Here is an 8,702-nt window from a genome sequence, read left to right as displayed (position 1 = left end):
GAAGTCGGACGGGATCATAATAGATGCATTTCGGATATCATAATAAATTACAGAAATATAACCTTCCTGAAGTCATTCCGAGTGTCAAAATAATTTATAATATTTAATAGAATATTTAAAACAATATTTGTTAAGCGATTAGTAGGGTAATCAAAACATTTCTTTCAAAAATCGCTTAAAAAGGAAGCTTTAGTACATTAAGGGCAAAACCGGAAATAGTGGGCCCGCCTCGGGACAAATAAGGCGGCGGGCTCAAATTATGCCCTCTAAGCTTATGGTATCACCTAAAAAGGTTCTACAAACATTCTATGACTTTCCAAGTAATTTGGAACAAAATTGCATAATTCCAAGAAATAGCGTATAAAAATGGTTCAATTCTACTGAAGGAAAACTGAAATTTTCTCTTGCGGATTCCGAGGGCCAAGAGGTCCTTCGAGGCCCGGATCCGACCCTAACACACTAAGGGGATGCCAAGGGAAGAATTGGGGTTGCTTTACATACCTTTCACGCTCCTTAAGCCTTTCCAAACTCACTTTCCGTTTCGTCGAAAAACTGCAATTGGTCAAGTTTACCAATTGTAAGCTATGAATACCAAAGTTTCCATTTAATGCATATTTGGCTACCGAAATTTCGGCAGCACTTCCCCTATATATATGGCACCCCGAGAATTCAACTCGGCTAGAAATCATCAACAACAACCCAAACGACAACATTAACATCAACAAAGAACATTAAGAACACAAATATCCTTCAACTAGACATTTTTCTCACAAGTTGACATAACCTTCATTTCAACCCAAACTTTCAACTAATATCAATAATTCCACATTCATCAACAATCAAGATCATCACCATATAGTTCTAGAAACATTTCATATCGTTTGCCTTAAGATATACACTCGATATACATGATATACAACCTTCCGCCAAAATCATAACCTATGCAAAACATCAAATCTTTGGCATACAACTTCATAACATGTTTCCAACTTCCATATTCATCAATGATCATCATAATTCTCAACCAAACAACTTCATTTCCTTAATGTCGGAAAAATCATACTAAAACGACATAAGTTTCTACATTCCAATTCAATACAAACTTATATCATTCTAACTTCATTTACATATCAAGCATCACAATAACACAACTAACACATTAAACAAACTTGATCCATTCCATTCCAAATCCAATATACCACACGGCCATAAGCCTCTTTTAAGAACTTCAACTAAATCATTCAACTTTCAATCCCAATATTCATTTCATCACAATCACAACTAGAATATAACATGAATTCAATACATTTTGGCTATACAACATAGACACACTCACGGCTACACACCTACAACACACACCCACTTTGCAAACTTCCATTTCTTCATACAATCAACACATTTCTACATACTACAACACAAACAAAACTCAACAACACAATAAAAAGGTAGAAATTCTTACCTTTTCTTCAAGTCTTCTTCACTTGGAGGTATGATTACTTTGGTGATTCTAATGCTCCCCACTCCAATCCAACTACACCAAGTTACAAAGGAACCTTGACTTAGTAGGGAATCAACAAGAAATAAATTTTTGGAGCAATATTTTTGGTACCTAATTTTCTAGGCCAAACCCGAGAGCCTCCTTGCTCTTTCTCTTGTTCTTGATTTTTTTGATCTAGCTTCTAAAGTCTTGAACCTTCTAATCATATATTAAGAAGACTTGGTCACATGACCAAGCACATGACCAACTAATAAAATGGGCTTGGATCAAGGTCTTATGTTAATTAATTCACATGGAAATTTAATACAAATTTTGGGCATGGGCCACACCATGGCCGGCCACTCCAATGCATTGGGCCTTAAATTCCATTCCATTATTTTTGGCCCAATGACTTATAGTCCATGTTTTGTAATTCCCGAAACTAATTTTCAAAATTCCAAAATTGCCCTTAGCCTCGTCCCACACTTTCATGATTCTATTCTTTCATGCATAACTCCTATGTTCAACAAAATATCAAATTTGACCTCATATCTCAAGAATCCATTATTTGTCGAATTTTTTCCAAACGTGTGAAAACACGGGTTATAACAATTAGTATATCAAAACCTGTGCTGAAAACATAAATAATGCAAATAGAATTCATGCATAGGGCTCAGGAACGTGGTCGCCACTCCGACGCTGGCGCCACAACACATCATACTCCAGAAGGTTTCAAATCTCCGTACAATCCCCGAACATATCGTATCATCAAAACATATCACAACGTCAGAACATATCATATGCCATATCACATCATAACGCTGTATATAAGCGGTACCCGGCCCTATGGCGAGGAGCTCGGGAACCGTAACACATCATACTGCCGAATATATCATAGTGCGCACGATCACAAAATCGGCCCGGGATCCAGCGAAAGATGTAATAGTAGTATGCACGAGCGGAGTAGTGAGAAAACCATATGCATATAAATAAATAAATTTCAAAATTCGATGGACAAATATATTTACGACATCCGAAGGCTCAGAAATCAGTTTCGGGCCAATCGGAATTAGTATACTAAAGTTACGAACTTTTGAAGTACAGAATTTCTAAAAACGTTTCAGAAGCTCTTTTCTTTTGAAAAAAATCAAGTAACCATCATACTATGGAACTTCCAACTATCGCTATAAAGCAAATCAAATGGAGCCTTTAGAATGATATGTCCGTATCAAATATATATCCAAGACTTTAGCCATATCAAATATTTTTCGAACAACATTCGGAAACATATCAACTAGAATCTTCGAACATCATAAATGCGTATCAAACCATATGGAATAGCTTATGGAGGTCAAAGACATCGGCCATCCTAGTGGCTCTAAGAATAGAATTTTCTTTAGAAGCATACATATATGTCATTTGTTCATTTCATAAAGGTCATGCCAAAAGAAAGAAAGGTAGGCTTTACATACCTCCATCGCTCGCTAACCAAATCCCGACTCAAGTCTCGGGCTCCACAATATCTACAATAACGTTATCAATTACCAAACATTAGCTACAAGTACTTAGAAACTCAATTCTAACTAGTACATGTCTACAGAAATTTCGGCAGCATCTCCCCTGTAAATTCAACATCCCCGAGAATTTAACTCGGCCAAATTCATCAACAACCATACCAACAATACCAACAACCATACTAATAACATCAAGAATCAATTTAAATTGCATTCTAACATTAGCAACCTTCTTCTCTACGTAGCTTATCACATTCAATCCAACTACGTACATTCAAGCCAATATCAACGCTCACATATTCATTACTAATCCAAGATCATTCAAACACAATTCAAGAGCATTTCAAACAATCTACAAAATATTCAAACGATTCCACCAACACCATACTCCACCCGAAACCTCTACAATTGCAACGAAACTACAACGACGCATTATCTTCTTCCAAATTCATCAACAACAAAAACGATTCACACTTTAACAACTCCACTTCCATAATTACATAAAAACCATATTAAAATCACATAATTTCCTACAACAACTTACAACCAATTTCCATGCCAACTTGAACCATTAGTCTTTCATTTACATCATAAAGGCCACAACAACACAACTAACATACTAAATAAAATTAATTCATCCTTCCTCCACCAATTTACACCACACGGCCTCACACACAACACACCCACACGGCCCACACACAACACATAACAATTCCATGATTTTCATTCAATTCTACTCACTATAACATATATAAATCTTCCATAACATGTAAAAGAATAGAAATTCTTACCTTTTCTTCAATTTTTCCACTTGAGTAGAATTTTTACACTTGTCACCAAAGAAATTTTATTGCTTCAAAAATTATACCACGTTGAAGAGGGTCTTTGAATTAGTAGAAATACAAGAAGAAATAAATTTTTGGATCAAAGATGGAAGACTTCAATTTTTTTTCCTTTTGTTGCTCTTGGCCGAACCCCCCCCCCCCCCCCCCCCCCCCCTTATTTTTTCTCTCAATGGATTTTTTCTTGAATGTTCTTGAAAATGGAATGAATAATGGTGGCCCTCTCCTTTTATTACATGGGTTAAAAAAAATTTCATGGGCCTTGGGCCATGCCCCTATGGCCGGCCACCTCTATTGGGCCTTTTCTCTTTTTTTTTTCCTAGCCCAATTACTTTTGGGTTGGTGTTTTGTAATTCATGAAACTAATTTCCAAAATTCCAATTTTGCCCTTAGTCTTCCTCAATATTTTCGCATCAATATTTTTCATGAACAACTTATATATTAAGCAAAATCAAAATATTTCCTTATCTCTTACAAGTCACAATTATTTCGATTTATCCAAATGTGCAAAATTACGGGATATAACATAAGTAACGGTGCGAAAGAGGCATGTTGTTTAAGGTAAGAATATTGAAATATGATTGAAATGTAAAGTTGGAGGATGAAAGAGAAGGTGGATACGAAAGTATAATAGAACAGATCGTTAAAGGATCAGGTACGTCTCGAGGTGCGATATGTGAGGTAAGTCCCGACACCTTTATACTTTTTCTGGAAATTGGGAGCCCTGTGTGGCTATGATACGATATGATATATGTGTATATATGTCGGCCCTGTGAGGCATTGTTGGTATTTCCTGCGTGCAGGTTCTGGGATAGTAAGAAGTATAGAGGAAACTCTGCCCAAATTTTCCCAGGAATAGGAAAAGGAGGAGAATGGGATGTAAGTTCATAATATGTCTTGAAAGTTGATACCGACAGGGTAGATTTATTATAATGAATTAAAGCTTTAAGATATACCCCCCCCCCCCCCCCCCCCACGTCATCCATAAGAGGCATCATTCTTATTTGGGAGACCTTGCTTTGAAGAAGCGTATATAAGCAGCGAATTCACAGTTCATTTGAATGGACCAGAATACGTCCCAACCACATTTTGCCTTAGAAAAGCTCATGTTGTAGGGCAAAAACGTCCAGCAATTAAGTTTCACTTTATTGGAAGAGTACAAGCAAACAACAAGTGGTTTGTGAACTAAATGGTTCGCTCACGACCCAAGGACAAATATGGAGGTAAACTATGTGAATCAAGCACTAAGAAGTCCTGTGGTGCTTGTTGGATTCTAGTTTTTTTTTTTTCTGCTGGTGGTTGGAGAATGCTTCATAGTAACATTTTATCAGTTCTCAATCGACTAATTTGAGATGGAATATGTGGAAGGAAAACTTAAACTTGTGGGCTGTCTAGGATCATGTATTTCATATGTTTTTGGTGAAATGCTAGGATGATTCGGAAGGGCTTGTGATACTAAGGGATGATTTAGAAAAAGGTGGCAACTCGTAACAGAATATTTTACTGAGGTATCGAGTGGACCGATAAGTAGGGATAAATTACAACGAATTTACAATTAAAAGGAGTAATAGTATGAGTGAGATAAAAGTACGGAGAAGGAAGAGTTATGACAAGTCATGAACGTATTGATAAGACATCTTGTGAGATACTAAGGATAGGATCGATCAGAAAGGGTGAAGGGTTAAGTACGCCTAGTCCACAGAATGTAATTAAAACATAGTAAGAATCGCGAATAAGATTAAGAAGTGTTACGTTATAGGATGGATTACGAACAGGATGTGATGTGAATACCATAAGGATTGCTCTAGAAATGAGTAAAGCCTAGCAAGGAAGTAACTAAAGAATACGGTGTGATTAGTGTGAAATGAAAAAAGAAAATGTAGAACGAATAAGAAAGACTTACAAAGTTCTACAGGGAAAGTTCAGAATAGAGATCAAGTGGTAACGAAAGTGGAAGCGAGCACAAGAAGAGAAGGAGTTAAGTGAAAGAAGAAGATAAGAAGAAAACGAGTGGGATTACAGTATAGCGATGTGTTATGACGTATAGCTAAGAAAACGAGTAATATAAGCGACAGAATTGTGAAAGCCCAAACTAAAGGAAGATGGGCAACGGGACAGAACGAATGCCAGAAATGACTGGTATGATAAGAACAAATAGGGATGAACAAAATATACTTTGAAAATAAGAAAGGGGTTATGTAGAAGTAGTGTTTTCTGAAGTATACAGGAGTAGCGTAAGAATCCTCGTGTACAGAATAAAAGAAGGACATAGACTGGAGAAATGAAAGGAATACTAAAGGAAGCACTCAAGACGAACATAATTAATTAAGTATGAGTATAGGACAAAAAGGAAATATATAGCTATGAACTTAAGGTGTAGTGTGACGAGAAGGTGATAAGACAAGACCTCTATTAAGACGAATTTGATATGATTTTGAGTAAGTTAGAAGTTAGCGTTGGGTATACAACAAGGATGAAAAAGCAGGAGGCATAAAGGAGTACTGCATGTGTATGACTGCACCTTGGAAATGGTGAAATCCTTAAAGGACAAGGATTGCGGATTTGCGAAACAACTGATGTATTGTAAATTTATTAAAGGAAACAGATGATATAGGTTGGGATAAAGATAATGTTACAAGAGAACTTTGGACACTTATCATCAGAATATAAGTGCTACCTAATTGAGAATTTGGAACGACTACAAGTGCTAATTAATTGTTGATTGGAGTAAGTGGAATGTGGCCTTGGATGAGTTGCTACATTGGTTGCATTACTTGATTACAGACTATCAGATGAGATTTTGTACTATATATAGAAAGGTTCTCGTCGCTTCGTAATTTTGTTAAGGTTTCATACATGGATAATCAAAGTTACAAATTATAAAGAAAAGACATGGATATGGTACAGTATACCAAGTGTATTGGAAAAGAATCATATGAATTTGAAAATTGGAAATGGGGACATAGAGTGGAATATAAATAGATAATGATGTGAGTACATCCAAAAGGGGGGAAGCGGATGAGAGAAATGCAAGTGTAAGATGAAATCAACTGACACTGCAACACGTTTGATGTGAATACTTAAACTTCAAGTGAGATCCCATGCTGAAACAAGTTAGTGAGATCTGAAAGCCAGCGACAAACGGATAGAAGCCAAGATGGTATTTGAGACAGTGCTGAGAATTATTGGTAAAGACTTTGGATAATATGACATCAGAAGGTGGATGCTTATAAAAAGGAAGAATACGACAAAAGAATGGTAACAAGTAACTTAAAAGGATATTATAAGGATAGCAAGACTATACTAGATTAGAGGTTAAGATGTTGACAACAGAGTTATTGGCTAATGATATTGTGACACATAAGTAGCAAAGGAGAAAGAATAGGAAATCTCTCCTATAGTAGGATAAGAAAAAAAAATGGCAAATAAAGGAAGGGGAAGGAGTATGGCAAAATAGACAGCAAGTGAGTTTAGTACAATAAGATATGTAGAACAGAATAAACCAGGAGAAGGAAAGACTATGACTAAGATTGGATGCACTTTATACGAATTGTACAAGAATAGTTATGCAACCTATGAATATATGTATACTAAGAATGAGACCAAGTGAGTACTTGATAAGAAGAGTAAGGATTCAGTAATAACAATGTGGTTACGATATTTTGGATACATTAGGGGAAAATGTAAGATGGTTTGAAGAAAAACTACAGAGATATAATTAGTACTGAGGGCAAAAGCCATAGTGGAGCCTTGGTATCAATTGAAAAATATAAGGGAAGAATATAGAGTCTACATGAAGACTGGCGAGGCGTCGCTAAGGTATTTTCTGGGCTGATTTGAGCACCTACACATACTCGTGTAAAGATTGCAATAGGATATGTGATAGGAGAACTAAGAGCAAATTTGAGTAAAGAGGCAATGGGAGAGTTTGAATCAAAAATAGACAAACGACACGAGATAATATGCCTAATGCATTGCCAGTTAAGGGTAAGGAAAATTACCAAATGATCTAACCGAGACAATCAGAACAAGCGGGTTACTGGTTACTGGATGACAGTAAGTTGTAATATGAGGGAACCCTACCGCTATTTGATAGCCGACCCTAAAGATCGGGATCAAGAAGTAAAAGCAAGTAATAGTTAAAGACCTTTAAAAGAAAGTCTGAAAGTGACACATGATGCTGAGGATTCCAGAATACTGACTGTAACAGCGGAGTAAAGCAAGGATATTGGAGTACAAAAATATTATCCTCTGGGAAATTTTGTTTTACTCGTAAAACCTGCGAAGGGTCTACAGGTTACCAGAGGCATGCGATACTCCAGGGATATTAAAGTCTAATGAACCGACGAGGGACGACTTCACGTTATAAAAATCACATTTAAAGAGTCGAGCCATGACTACGTGTACCATGAATACAAGTCTGAATCAATCGATGACAGTACAACTGAACAGTATGCAGATAAGAGAGACAGTAACACTTCAGCAGAACGGCTCGAAATACAGCTGATAACCAACTATGAAACAAAGAGAAGAGTAAAGGCAATGACGTGGAATAATTACCTCGAGAAGCAACAGAAGGAGGAAATATTACAGGAATGACTGTGTAGAGGCCTGGAATGCGTTATAACGAATTATAGCGAATCAACCAGTGGAAGAGGTATGTGAAGGGCATAATTAAATAAGAGGACACTTAAGAAAGTATTGGGAATTCAGGATCAGTTTAACATTCGAGGACGAATGTTCTAAAGGGGGGAAGGATGTTATACCCCATATATTTATACGTCGAATTATTCGCAAGCAAATCGACTCAAGTTAAAGGCGGAGTTATTTTCGTACACGAAATAGAAATCTTTAATTTTCAATTTTAAT

Source organism: Lycium barbarum, chromosome 3, assembly GCF_019175385.1.
Source record: "Lycium barbarum isolate Lr01 chromosome 3, ASM1917538v2, whole genome shotgun sequence".
NCBI lineage: Eukaryota > Viridiplantae > Streptophyta > Magnoliopsida > Solanales > Solanaceae > Lycium > Lycium barbarum.
The sequence above is the reverse complement of the archived record's forward strand: the minus strand, read 5'-3'. Positions refer to the sequence as shown.